At 47.2% G+C, this 15,502-nt stretch overlaps 1 pseudogene; it reads right to left on the bottom strand.

Moving 5' to 3' along the window:
* The window catches only part of LOC139541753 (dipeptidyl peptidase 9-like), a 41,452-nt pseudogene extending 26,231 nt beyond the window's left edge, over positions 1 to 15,221 (bottom strand).
* Positions 15,222 to 15,502: the final 281 nt, after the last annotated feature.

Below are 15,502 nucleotides of genomic sequence, written 5' to 3'. Positions count from 1 at the left end.
AGAACTACTGATACTAGCATTGGATGTGCTCGTGGAAGCAGAACAACCTGTGTCGTCGACAGGTGCAGGTGTAGTACTGCTGGTAGTAGCAGTACTACCAGTAGAGCTGGTAGGTGTCTCAAAAAAGTATTTTTATGTGAATCACATTTTTATTTGGCGTACCCCCGACGGCATTGCGCATAACCTCTGCGGCAGGTACCCCCAGGGGTAACTGACTTGCCTAGTTAAATAAAATATAAATAACATTTAATCATTCTCACACAAGTCATTTGCTGAAGGCTCAAGCCTATACTACGTTATCTACTGGTATAACATCGTTATTGAATGCAGTTCTAAAACAAGCTCTAGACTTTTATTTTGGAAATTAAACCGGAAGAGACGTAAAGTAAGAATTGAATGTGTAAATGTTCATTTATAGTCGTAACATAGGGTTTGTACATTTCATGTTTCACGCACGCAATTTACGTATGGATTTTCTTACGATCCTAGCGATACATACGTTCAACCTTTTGGCAGGTATAGGAAGATGCTAAGCGAGAAGGCTCACTCTTGCCAAAATCTGTTCTGAATAAGCCCAAGGCTTTTCTATGGGCATAATATGCAGACCTAAGCTTGTCGCCTGCAGTTCCGCCTTTGGGACAACGACTCACATTGTTAGGGTGGAGACATGAGTATCTTGTCAATATACAGATCTCTAGTTTCAGCCACTTGGCGGGTGCAGCGTGCACTGTTCAGATGCTGGCTTCCCGTAAAATAAATTGATATAATTACTCCTGTTTAAACAAAATCATTCAAATACTTTACCAGAGAGGTTGACTTAGCCACAGAAGATCATTAGCTTATTTGAGAAGCCAGCAATTTCGGCAGCGCACGTGGCAATAGGCCTAGCTGATTATTAAGTTGCAGCTGTCAGTGAAAAGCATCTCAAATGTGTGAAGATGTGTCTTGAGTATAAATTAAAATGTTGAGACAAGAAGAATGGGAGGGTTGTGTGGCAAACATGAGCGTTTCTCTCCAGAATGCATGCATTCAGCTCTCCAGAATGTGCTCCGCTGTCTCCCACCAATTCTTGCACATTCATTGTTTCATTGTGTGAATTGTTTGCCCTTGTTAATTTTGATCAATTCCCAATTACATACAGTATGCAACCAGTAGGTCTTGTAAATATACTGTTAATCCCCCTCATTTGGTTACATCCATTTCTGTTAATGCATGTATTACAGTCATTTACCGTTCTCATTCTCGAAGTGGAAACGTTGTTTGCAGAGTTTACAGTCTGCTACACTTGTGAGAAACACGTTTTGGTATATCATAACCAGCCATTTAGGAGCTTTCTAAATGTTTTCATTGTCTTTTGTTTGGAGTGCTCTAGGTGAGCAATTCTCTGTCCTGATAAGGCTGAGGGAGTGTGCATGCCTGAGCACTAGCTATAGCTCAAATCAAGACATATAGAAAGGGAGGCAGACAGAGTAGAGAGATCAGTGGCAATTTTAGCATGTAAATCTTGGTGGGGCAAACCACTACACAACACTAAACAATACATGAATTGCACTTTAAAGGTGACAAACTGTGCTCACAAACCGTTACATAAAGCTGTCCCAACAGCAGAGCTTTCTTTCCAGCACCATGGAGTGAATCCTTACCACCGCTACACCTGGTTATCAGCGAAGCCTTGTCTGGCAGCGAAACAGTTCATTCAGCCTCATTTACTGCCCTTTTAAAAACATCGCTGATATGGCTGACTTGCTTAAACAAATGTGGTTTCTACTGACAATTGAGATGTACAAACTATGGCATACGGGAACGATGAGCGGATAAGAGGCAATCCGTAATTTTGATTAAGACATTAATGAGCGAGCTACAATGGACGTAGTCAATATAACTATTTGTTCAGCACTTTTGAAATGTACAGTGACAGAAATCATATCATGGGGAAACCTTACAGTATTCTCCCTGTATACCAATTCAGAACTGTAGGAGATATAAAGGCGGCATATAAGCAGACAATGAAAGCTCTTACAATATTCAATGATGACATTTCTCTAAAACAGGCTATGTGCACCACCAAGTCAGAACAGTAGGCTAAGTTATAAGGGGGAAAGGGACCAAATTAGTATGGTGAGGCACATGGACTACTAACAGCTTACTACACAACATACACTTAGTATTACTTTGTTAGCTACAGTATACATATCTCCCTGGCATAGTACATAATTTATGCAGCAGCATACAATACATTTTTGGAATCACCTTGTTGTGCTGTGCTCACTTGATCAGGAAGGTGGTGCGGCAGTCCTTCTTGTGGGCAAATTTTGTCATCAAACTTTGTCATCTAAGTCTGGCATTCTCTGGATTTATTGTGCTTTCAAGACAACTGGGAAGTCAGAATAATTTTTTTTGAATCATGACATCAGTGATCTTCAGGTCGGAGCTCTAGAAAGAGGCCCAAGTTCCCGACTTGAATTCCGAGTTGGATGACCGTTCAAAATGTATTTTCCCAGTCGGAGCTCGTTTTTTTCAAAGTTCCAAGTTGTCTTGAACTCACTGAACTCTGAGATTCCCCGGTTCCGAGTTTCCAGTTGTTTTGAATGAGGCAGAAGTCATGCTGGATTGACAGCATGGCCAATGTATTCAACCTTTGTATTCAACCTTTTCTGGCCCATGGTGTTGCATGTGAACGTTTATCCTTCTAAGCTTGGAAAAGAGACCCTTGAACCACACACCCTATCTACCGAATAGCCGGCTACTGATTGCTTGCAGTTAGCCACTGATTCCTTCCAAACCACTCATTGTTGAATTTAGCGAATTCCAACTTGTGTAATGTTTATGTCCAATGGCAGATGAACACTGATACGTTTTATCTGTAATTTCACTTCTTATGACAAGGATTGAAAAGGATTTGCCAGTAGATTGTCGACTTGATTCATGATGATGACTGCTTGTCTAGCTTGCTAGCCTTTCATTGCTACCCATCCCGGATCCAGGAGCATCCTCATCAAAAAAGCTGACTAGCATAGCCTAGCCTAACGCGACAGGGATATCATATAATATAATTTTCATGAAATCACAAGTCCAATACAGCAAATGAAAGATAAACATCTTGTGAATCCAGCCATCATTTCCGATTTTTTTAATGTTTTACAGCGAAAACACAATATGTATTTCTATTAGCTAACCACAATAGCAAAAGACTCAACCGCAAATTTTCACCATTTTTTTACCGCATAGGTAGCTATCACAAAACCGACCAAATAGAGATATAATTAGTCACTAACCAAGAAACAACTTCATCAGATGACAGTCTTATAACATGTTATACAATAAATCTATGTTTTGTTCGAAAATGTGCATATTTGAAGTATAAATCATAGTTTTACATTGCAGCTACCATCAAAAATATCACCAAAGCAGCCAGCCAATAATTACAGAGAGCAACGTCAAATACCTAAATACTCATCATAAAATATTTATGAAAAATACATGGTGTACAGCAAATGAAAGATAAACATCTTGTGAATCCAGCCAATATTTCCGATTTTTTAAGTGTTTTACAGCGAAAACACAATATAGCATTATATTAGCTTACCACAATAGCCAAACACAGAACCGCATTCATTCACCGCAAAGGTAGCGATCGCAAAAAAACAGCAAAAGATATAAAATGAATCACTAACCTTGACCAACTTCATCAGATGACAGTCCTATAACATCAGGTTATACAATACACTTATGTTTTGTTTGAAAATGTGCATATTTTGAGCTGCAAACCGTGGTTATACATTGTGAATATGTAGCATCGATTCACCAGAATCTCCGGAGATATTTTGGACAGTCACCTAATCTAATCAAAGAACTAATCATAAACTTTACTAAAAAATACATGTTGGACAGCAAATTAAAGATACACTAGTTCTTAATGCAATCGCCGTGTTAGATTTAAAAAAATAACTTTACCATAACAAACAGCTTACGTTATAGCGAGACAGCGCCCGCAAAAAGGAAGGAAAATACGACTAAACATTTTCCACAGAAATACGAAATAACATCATAAATGGTTCTTACTTTTGCTGAGCTTCCATCAGCATCTTGTACAAGGAGTCCTTTGTCCAGAATAAATCGTTGTTTGGTTTTAGAATGTCCTCTTCTCCTGTCGAATTAGCAACCTTAGCTAGCCAAGTGGCGCGAAGATGTCCATCTTCACCTAACGCAGAGAACGGAAAACTCCAAAACTCCCGATAAACGTTGAATAATCTGATAAAACTATATTGAAAAAACATACTTTACGATGATATTATCACATGTATCAAATAAAATCAAAGCCGGAGATATTAGCCGTCTATACCGAACGCTTTTCAGAAGCCAATGCTGATGTCCTTCCCGCGCCTTGGTAGACAAAGGAAATAGTGGTCACGTCATTCCAAGAGCTCTTGTTCGACCTCAAATCAAGCTAGACACCCCATTCCACCTCCCACTGCCTGTTGACATCTAGTGGAAGGCGTATGAAGTGCATGTATATCCATAGATTTCAAGCAATTGAATAGGAAAGCCCTGGAACAGAGCCTCGATTTCAGATTTTTCACTTCCTGTCAGGAAGTTTGCTGCAAAATGAGTTCTGTTTTACTCACAGATATAATTCAAACGGTTTTAGAAACTTGAGAGTGTTTTCTATCCAATAGTAATAATAATATGCATATTGTACGATCTAGAATAGAGTACGAGGCAGTTTAATTTGGGCACGATTTTTTACAAAGTGGAAATAGCGCCCCCATATTGACAAGAAGCTAGCTAAGATTTTGAAAGCATGATGGTTAAATTATCAGTCCAATCAAAGCTATGGTAGATAACGTGATGTGACCTGTGGCCACTGACCTTGAGCCTTCTTGGATGGGCACTTCTAATGTAACTCTGTGGCAGCACCCAAGGGGCTTGAACTTTCTTAATCTCCCTGTAGATTTTGCAATGATGTAGTGTCCCCATGAGTGACAGAACACTGAGCCAATCACGGCGCAACAAGAGAACATTACCAACCCATATGCTCTGTATTTTCCGCTGGCTGCCCCACCACCACAGAAAGCACTGAGCTAGGCTGAAACACCTGCAATTTGGAGCTGCTTTACTCAAGAAAGCAAAAAAGAGACCATGTTTGTATGCGGCTTTATTAACTAAATTTTGTTATTTTTAAAATGGCAAACTGATATTTGGCACATATTGATGCCAAAATAACATGCAAAACAGAAGAAAAGAAATGCAGCAGCCTCCAATACATTGGCCAATACAGCAGTAGGCCTCTAACTAACATTATCAACTAAATAAAATACATAGGCCTAAAGCCGACAAATAAAAATAGGATAATTCTTTTTTGTTTTTTTGGGGGATAAACAGTCCCACCTGCCCTGAATGAAGGGGTCGCCACTGAGAGAGATTAGCGGATTGAAAGAACCTGAATGTTCATCTGGATATTTTCTACTGTTGATGATGGAAGTTATAGCCTATTGGCCAATGCAGCAGTAGGGCTATCTCAATTTCTTTAGCTGCCAATGGATCACCTTGTATCAATGTGTCCATATGGGAAAGGCTGGTGCTCTTGCATTAGTTGAATTTAAACTTTTAGATTTCTATCATTTTAATTCAGATTTTTATAATTAACCATGTGACAATAATTTTAAGGAAAGAAACCCTTCTTATAGCAATTAAACTGTTTCACGAAAATGCATATATAAAAAATATCATAACTGGCACGCAAATAGGTAGAAATAGTAGGATAAATTGTAAGATTCCCCAAACTTGAAAGTCACGAGCTGCCTATGGTCTTTATTATAAAATATTAACGAAATTCGTGCATGAGTTTGAAATAAACGGGCCCCCCTATAGAAATCAAATGCCTGTCCAACTGATTCGTTCTGGTGCTGGCCCTGTACTTCAGTCAAGCAGTGAATTTCAAACACCAGGGAGAGTTTCCAATGCCTCTTCAAAGAAGGACACCTATTGTTAGATGGGTAAAAAAAAACAGACATTGAATACTCTTTTGAGCATGGTGAAGTTATTAATTACACTTTGGATGGTGTATCAATACCCATAATCACTACAAAGATACAGGCGTCCTTGTCACGTCCTGACCTCAGAGAGCCTTTTTTATTCTCTATCTGGTTAGGTCAGGGTGTGACTTGGGTGGGCAAATCTATGTGTTCTATTTCTTTGTTGGCCGGGTATGGTTCTCAATCAGAGGCAGCTGTCTATCGTTGTCTCTGATTGGGGATCATACTTAGGCAGCCTGTTTTCCACCTGAGTTTGTGGGATCTTGTTTTTGTATAGTTACTGTGTAGCCTGTAGAACGTTACGTTCGTTTAAATTTTGTTGTTCATCAATAAAGAAGAAGAAGATGTACGCTTACCACGCTGCACCTTGGTCTCATTCATCTCTAAACGACGGACATAACAGTCCTTCCTAACAGTTACCAGAGAGGATGGAAAAAACAGTTATGGAGTTTAATGGCTGTGAGAGGAGAAAACTGAGGATGGATCAACAACATTGTAGTTACTCCACAATACTAACGTAATTGACAGAGTGAAAAGAAGGTAGGCTGTTCAGAATACAAATATTCCAAAACGTGCATCCTGTTTGCAACATGGCATTAAAGTAATATGGGAAAAAATGGTGCAAAGCAATTCACTTTTTGTGCTGAATACAAGGTGTTATGTTTGGTGCAAATCCTATACAACACATAACTGAGTACCACTGAGTACCATCATATTTGCAAGCATAGTGATGGCTGCACATTATATTGGAATGCTTTTAATCATTAAGGACTGGGGAGTTTTTCAGGATAAAAAAGAAACAGAATGTAGCTAAGCACTGGAAAAATCCAAGGGGAAAACCTGGTTCAGTTTGCCTTCCACCAGACACTGGGAGATGAATTCACCTTTCAGCCGGACAATAACCTAAAATACAATGGCAAAACTACACTGGAGTTGCTTACCAATAATGCGCTGCCCAATTGGCAAGTGTCTTCACTGACATTTTTAACCTGTCCCTGACTGATTCTGTAATACCAACATGTTTCAAACAGACCACCATAGTCCCTGTGCCCAAGAACACTAAGGTAACCTGCCAAAATGACTACCGATCCGTAGCATTCATGCCTGTAGCCATGAAGTGCTTTGAAAGGCTGGTCATGGCTCATATCAACACCATTATCCCAGAAACCCTATACCCACTCAAATTTGCATACCGCCCCAACAGATCCACAGATGATGCAATCTCTATTGCACTCAACACTGCCCTTTCCCACCTGGACAAAAGGAACACCTATGTGAGAATGCTATTCATTGACTACAGCTCAACGTTCAACACCATAGTGCCCTCAAAGCTCATCACTAAGCTAAGGACCCTGAGACTAAACACCTCCCTCTGCAAATGGATCCTGGACTTCCTGACGGGCCGCCCCCAGGTGATAAAGGTAGGGAACAACACATCCGCCACGCTGATCCTCAACACGGGGGCCCCTCAGGGGTGCGTGCTCAGTCCCCTCCTGTACTCCCTGTTCACTCATGATTGTACGGCCAGGCACAACTCCAATACCATCATCAAGTTTTTCGATGACACAACAGTGGTACCTGATCACCGACAACGATGAGACAGTGTCACGATCGTGTACTGGAGAGAATGAGGACCAAGGCGCAGCGGGATATGAATACATCTTCTCTTTTTATTTAAACGACGAAGATGAACACGACACGAAACGCTTTAACAAACTATACAAAACAACTAACGACCGTGAAGCTAAATAACGTTGTGCACATACACACACAGGCTACAAACGTTCCACATAGACAATTACCCACAAATACATGATGCCCATGGCTACCTAAAATATGGCTCCCAATCAGAGACAAATGAACAACATCTGTCTCTGATTGAGAACCAATCAGGCAACCATAGACATACCTAGACACAACACTCAACCATAGACTATACTAAACACCTACACTGAACACAACCCCATCTACTCTATGAAACCCACTCAATCACACAAACCACACTATACCAATACAAAAACACATACTAACCCATGTCACACCCTGACCTAACTAAAATACTAATGAAAACAAAGATAACTAAGGCCAGGGTGTGACAGACAGCCTATAGGGAGGAGGTCAGAGACCTGGTTGTGTAGTGCCAGGACAACAATCTCTCCCTCAACGTGATCAAGACAAAGGAGATGATTGTGGACTACACGAAAAGAAGGACCGAGCACGCCCCCATTCTCATCGACAGGGCTGTAGTGGAACAGGTCGAGAGCTTCAAGTTCCTTGGTGTCCACATCACCAACAAACTATCATGGTCCAAACACACTAAGACAGTCGTGAAGAGGGCACGACAAAGCCTATTCCCCCTCAGGAGACTGAAAACAAAAAACTATTATTGACTGCAAAGAGATCTGAGATTGAGTCCTTATCAGTCTGCCCTCCATATTCGTTACAACAGATGTCAGTTCAATGTCTAGTTTGGATTTACATTTGGTTGAGTTGTCAACTAACATTAATTCAACGTGAAATCAACCAAACATGTCACCCTGTCATTGGATTTAGGTTAAAAGTAGGGTGAAAAAAATACGAAATGTCCTTACTTGTGTTGAAACAACGATAATTCAACCAGTTTTCGCCAAGTGGGAACGTTCTTCGTAGCCTAGTAGTCGAACTCTTTCCATAATCTACATACAGTAGTTTAGAGAGTCTAACAGCTAGGCAGGCCTATGACGAAAGGGAAATTCAGAATGGGGGGAACCAAAGTTATGTGCGTAATGGCAACTATTAACGACCTTATCCATTATGTTTAACTAATATTAGTATTTCCCCTAACGGCAACTCTCCTTACGACTACGGGGCAGTCTAGAAGACTATGTGAGCACACCCAATGAACGAATTATCTTGGTGTCCTGGAGACCGGGGGCTATGCATGTGTCCATTTCGAGCTGCTCTCCAAATTCGCTACAACACCGCTATTTTGCAGCCCATTATAAACCTATAGCGGCCCACTAGATAGAGTACCCTAACCTGTAGGCTAATAGTACATTAAAGTGGACAAGTGAAAGTAAATTTTAGGCTTATCCAACGGCTGCGGGTGGAATGAAACAGGGATTTTACACAACCATGTCTATCGGAGGAGAGGTAACTCAATGACCATTCCTGCATGTGCAAAGCAGCTAATTTAGGCGCTGTTTCAATAGATTAAAGGATGGATTCTCCATTTCTTGAAAAAATATTGAATAATATATCTAAATATAGGCCTGGATCAATAATGATCAATAATAGTAGCCTATATATAAATAAATAATCACTGATCTGACATTACTTATTTGGTATGGTAGCCTAGCATAAAATCTGTCATCTATCGGGTATGTCTTCAAGGATGGGAGTAATGGATGCGTAAATTATCCCAAAACAGGGGCATCGTCTCCGTTATAGGCTATGCATGCGTCTCAGCTATACCGCTAATTTAGGCTACCTAATTTAGACTACCATTAATTCACCTTATAGAGGCTAGTGGCTAGACCTGTTAGATTACAATAATTAACCGTAAAATGTCTGTCTCAGACGGGGCTTTACCCAAACCCCTGCCTCGTGGCTATGCAAGGTCCATGGCAGGGGTTTGGGGGCAGCCCTTGAGCCCGACAGGGACGCGCATCCTCCACGTAATATGTCACTTGTATTCACAAAACAAGCCTAGGCCTATGCTACTTCATTGGAAGTGTACATAAAACACCGTGCCATTACGCACAGATTTGTAAATGAACCTTAAATTTCGACATAGTAACAGCTAGGCCCGCAGCCTCTAAATATTGTAATGACCTGACTAGATCATAAATGAACAATTGTCCAGACAGAGGCTTGAGTTTGCGAATTGACGGTTTATTAAACCAACTTTACACAGGCTACTGTTTGGGCCGTAGCACACGCCAAATAGATGACAGATAACCCACAAGCCAATCGTGACCTTCTCTTGTGAAGCCCAGACGTAAGAGAGAGAGAACAAAGGCTGAACCTGGTCTTAACTTCCAATGCTCCACCCCCCTGCCCAACCCCCCTCCACGCCACTCCGCCAACCACCAGGATGCCCGGCATCAGAACATTCCAGGCATTCCCGTGATTGGCAGATAGCAGGTTGATTGACATGTCGGACCCCGCGAACACCGGGTACTGGTCAGTACAACACAACCACCTCCTAGCCTAACACATAACACACAGCTGTCTGTGCGGGTCGCTACACAGCCCCCCCACCACAAAGTCCCTCGTCCCTGAGGGAACAAACAAAGTCTCTGAAGCGACCCGGAGGTCTCCTTTGCCTGCGTGGCCGTGATGGTCGCAGAGTGCCCCTCTGGGAACCAGGGGATGAAGGCAGGGATATGGGGGACAAGGAAGCGGGAACGGGTAATACAGTCCGTGGCTCTGGGGAACCACGCGGTGACACAGGGGGGGAGACAGGGGGAGTGGGCTGTCTGGAGCCTTGTCTGCGGCACCTGAGGGTGGGTGCCTGGAGAATGTCATTGCCAGAGAGGGGAATTGTGGGGGTTCCTGGGGTTTGGGGAGAAGAGGCCCCTCTGTATGGGGCTAACCTGTCCCGGTGCAGTGCCACCTTTCTCCCCCTGGGAGGAAGCTGCACCCGGTACACAACCTCCCCTACCCTCTCCAGGACACTGCAGGGTCCCACCCAGTGACTGTCCAACTTGGGGCATCTGCCTTTTTTCCTTAGGGGGCTGTAGACCCAGACCAGCTCCCCAGCCACAAAGTGCCTTCCCCGGGTGTGCACGTCATAGTTCCTTTTCTGCCTCACACCTGCATTCACCAGCTGCTCTCTGGCGAAGGTGTGGGCTGTCTCCAGGCGGTCCTGGAGTCTCCGGGCATACTCCGGCCCCGGAGGAACATGAGGGCTATCCAGGGGCCGACCAAACGCCATCTCCGCAGGGGTGCGGATCTCTCTCCCCAGCATGAGGAGGGCAGGCGTGCAGGAGGTGGAGTCTTGGACAGCGGAGCGGCATGCCATGAGGACCATAGGCAGGTGCTTGTCCCAGTCACGCTGGTGTTTGGAAGAGACGATGGCCAGCTGCTGTCCAAGCGTTTTGTTGAAGCGCTCCACAAGGCCATCACTTTGAGGATGGAGAGGAGTAGTGCGGGTCTTGTGCATACCCAGCCTCTCACACATGGTGGCGAACACACGGGACTCAAAGTTTCTGCCTTGGTCGCTGTGGATGGACTCTGCAGCTCCAAACCTGCTGAACATCCCCGCTGTCAGGGCGTCGACGATGGTCTCTGCCTCCTGGTCAGGCAGAGCATAGGCCTCGGGCCATTTTGTGAAATAGTCCATGGCCGTGAGCACCCAGCGGTTTCCACTGTCTGTGGTGGGGAACGGCCCAACTACATCCACTCCCACCCTCTCCATGGGAGCCCCCACTGGGAACTGTTGGAGCTGAGCATGAGAGCGGCCTGGGGGGCCCTTTCTCGCTGTGCAGTTGTCACAGCGGCGACAAAAGTCCTCCACATCCCTCTTGTGCTGCCCCCAGTAGAAGCCCTGACGGAGACGGCGCAGTGTTTTTGTGACCCCAAAGTGTCCAGTCCCCACCCCCCCATGAGTACTCTGGAGCACAGCCTCCCGCAATGCTTTTGGGACCACCACCTGCCACCTCTCCTCTCCCGTAGCTGACTCCTTCCATGCCCGCTGTAGCACGCCATCAGCCAGCCGCAGTCTCTCAAACTTCGACCACAACCCTTTGGTCGCGAGTGAGAGCGCTGTCACCTCTTCCCATGGTGGCCTCACCTGCGCCTCTACCCACTGTAGCACTGGCTGTAGGTCTGTGTCCCGTCCCTGCTGCTGCCGCCATTCAGCCACGTCGACAGTCTGCAGCTCACAGCAGACAGGCCCGCTCGCCCGACACACTGTGGCACAGACACCCTCCTCTGCCCGCAGCTCTCTCTCCCGTCCCTCTCTCCGTTCACAGTGGCGGCAGCCGTCTGCAGTACAGGGCCGACGGGACATGGCGTCGGCGTTGGAGTGGCGTGCCCCTGCCCTGTGCACCACCGTGAAGTCATACGGCTGAAGCTCCTCCAACCAGCGTGCCACCTGCCCCTCTGGCTCTCTGAAAGACATGAGCCACTGGAGAGCAGAGTGGTCAGTCCTTACAGTAAAGGGCAGACCACCCAGGTAGTACTTGAAGTGTTTGACGGAAGCCACAACAGCCAAGAGCTCCCGCCGGGTGACACAGTAGCGGCGCTCATGTTTGTCAAATGTTTTGCTGAAGTACGCCACCACTCTCTCCCCCTCTGGCCCCACCTGGGCCAGCACCCCACCCATGCCCACATTGCTCGCGTCTGTGTCCAGGATAAAGGGCAAGGTGAGGTCAGGGGGGGCGAGCACGGGGGCCTCGATCAGTGCACGTTTGAGGGTGTTGAACGCCTCCTCACACTCCACTGTCCAAGTGAAAGCCTTGTCCTTCGGCAGCAGGCGGTTCAGTGGAGCAGCAACGCTTGAGAAGCCCCGTACAAACCTCCTGTAGTACGAGGCCAGGCCCAGGAAGCTCTTCAGCTGACGCTGGTCGGTGGGGGTGGGCCAGTCTCTGACAGCCCCTACCTTGTCCTCCATGGTGCTGATCCCCTCCTTCCCCACTCGGTGGCCCAAGAAGGACACCTCTCTCCTCATGAAGTGGCACTTCTCGGGGTGGAGCTTCAGACCTGCGGCAGCCACCCTCTGCAGCACACGCCGTAGCGCCCCCAGGGCTGACTGGAAGGAGCTGCCATGGGCCAGGATGTCATCGAGGTATACCAGACACTGCTGTCGGGGGATGCCATCCAGCACCCTGTCCATCAAACGCTCAAAAGTAGCTGGAGCGTTGCACAGGCCAAAGCACAGGACCTTGAACTGCCAGTGTCCTCTGTTAGTGGAGAACGCAGTTTTGGCTCTGGCCTCTGGGGAGAGGGGCACCTGCCAGTAGCCACTGCGGAGGTCTAGTGAGGAGAACCAGGAGGACCCCCTAACCAGGTCCAGCGACTCATCGATACGTGGTATGGGGTATGAGTCCTTCCTGGTTACCTCATTCAGCCGCCTGTAGTCCGCACAGAACCTCAGCTTGCCCCCCTTCTTCGGAACCATGACGACTGGCGCCGCCCAGGGGCTGTCTGAGGGCTCAATGAAGTCTGCCCGCTGCATCTCCAACACAGCCTTGTCTGCCGCCTCCTGGCGTGCCAGCGGGATACGGCGGGGACGCATCTTGATGGGTCGAGCATCACCTGTGTCGATCTCATGCTGCACCAGATGAGTCTGACCCACCTCTTCCTCACTCAACGCAAAGCTGTCTCTGAATTCAAACAGCAACTGCCACAACCGTTCCTGCTGCTCGGGGTCAAGACCAACACAGTTCCTCCCCCATATCTCCCTCACTGCAGACAGTGTCCTCTCCTCTCCCATCTGGGGTAGCTGGGCTGGGGGGGTGCGGCCCGGGCTCACAGAGGGCTGTGTCATGGAGGTAGCTGGGGGAATGTAACACACCGCCGTAGGTGACAGGGGGACTGGGGAAAAGTCACACACAGCTGTGGGGGAGGGGGCGCAGCCATGAGTCTCTGCTGCTTTAACTGTTGGAGTAAAGGGTTTGTTGGGTTGAGTGAATGTGACATTAGGGGGGGCCATGGTGACTTCCGTCCCTCCCTGGAAGCTCAGTGTGCCCCTATTTAGGTCTAACTGGCAGCCTGTGCTCCTAAGAAAGTCCAACCCCAGGATACAAGGGTCCTGCACAGCCGCCACCCACACAGGATGACGCACAGTCCTGCCCCCTACTGTCAGAGTCATTATTCCCTTCCCTTTCATGGGTGCCAGCTCACCTGTGACTGTGCGGAGCTGCACAGTTGTAGGCTCACACTGAGTCCAACCTGGCACAATATCTGGCCTCACCAGGGTTACTGTGGACCCCGTGTCCACCAGGGCGGAGCAGGGCACCCCCTCCACAGTGACAGGGACATGACAAAAGTCCCCAACACAGGTCCGGCCCACCACAACAACAGGCTCCATCCGCTTGCCCTCGTCTGCTTCTGGGGGAAGTGGAGCCTTGCTTCCCCGTCTGTGCCGGTGGGCTCCTCCTGAAGATGATGGTGGTTGGGATAGAAAGCCAGGGGTCCGCACTACCCGGTCTATGCGGACCCCGAGCCGTTTCCCTGAGCTCTGGGGGACATGGGGCAATCTCGGCGCAGATGGCCTGGCTGGCCACAACCCCAGCAGACCCTGGGACCAGGGCGTGTGTTTCGTGCCGCCTGTAGCGACACAGCACGAATGAGTTTTGTCATTTCGGCCACCCAAGCAGGCTTTTCCGGCTCCGGGCTGCTCTGCCCCCCAGCTCGCACAGAGGGTGTGTCTCCCTGCACCCCCACCAAAGCCCCAGCTGAAGCCCCAGCCCACACCAGCTCCCTCTCCAAAGCCATCTCCAAGGCTGTCTGCAATGACTCAGGATGAGCCAGCTGGGTCTGTATGCGCAGCTCCGTAGGAGAGAGCGCCTGTATGAACTGGTCCCGTGCTAGCTCGCTCTGCACGGAGGGGGGCATGTGAGCATATGCCCGCCGAGAGAGGCTCTCAATGTCATTAGCTAGCACCCGTAGAGGCTCTCCAGGCTGCCTGCGTCTATTACTCAGTTCGGAGCGCAGTAGCCCGGGCTGTACACACTGTCCATAGCGCCTCCTCAGTGCTCCCACTAAAGCACCATAATCATGCCTGTCCTCGGGGCTAATCAATATCAAACAGGCCAGAGCTTCATCCGTGAGGCATAAAGCCAACTGCAGTGCCCTTTCTTCATCCGACCACCCCCTAAAATGAGCTAACAGTTCAAACTGAGCATGAAAAGCTTCCCAATCCGCCTTACCGGAATACTTCGGGGTCTTAACAGATACGGACGCAGCCGGGAACTGGGCGCCGCCATGTTTGTTTACATCCTGAGCCCCAGATTCCTCGTCACGCCGCGTCGACGTCACCACTTCGGTCCGCCCACCAGAATCCGCGCGAAATACAGTCGACGAAGCACTCATGCCCGCTTCAGCCGCCATCGCTCTAACGTCCTCCCTCAAGCGGCCTCTGCGCTCCGACGCCCTGGCGATCTCCTCAGACAGAACCCCCGACGTCCATTCACACGCACCTCCTTGGCCATAATCGTCCCCTACCTCCACCTTCACTTTCGGATTCCCTCGAAGCATTTTCAATCCCCGTTCTCACCTACGGTAGCTAGCCACATAAGTCAGCTAGCTAGCTGGCTAACTTGTATCAACGTTTTTACTTCTGACACCAATGTAATGACCTGACTAGATCATAAATGAACAATTGTCCAGACAGAGGCTTGAGTTTGCGAATTGACGGTTTATTAAACCAACTTTACACAGGCTACTGTTTGGGCCGTAGCACACGCCAAATAGATGACAGATAACCCACAAGCCAATCGTGACCTTCTCTTGTGAAGCCCAGACGTAAGAGAGAGAGA

This window comes from Salvelinus alpinus, chromosome 16 (genome assembly GCF_045679555.1).
Source record: "Salvelinus alpinus chromosome 16, SLU_Salpinus.1, whole genome shotgun sequence".
Classification (NCBI taxonomy): domain Eukaryota; kingdom Metazoa; phylum Chordata; class Actinopteri; order Salmoniformes; family Salmonidae; genus Salvelinus; species Salvelinus alpinus.
The sequence above is the reverse complement of the archived record's forward strand: the minus strand, read 5'-3'. Positions and strand labels throughout refer to the sequence as shown.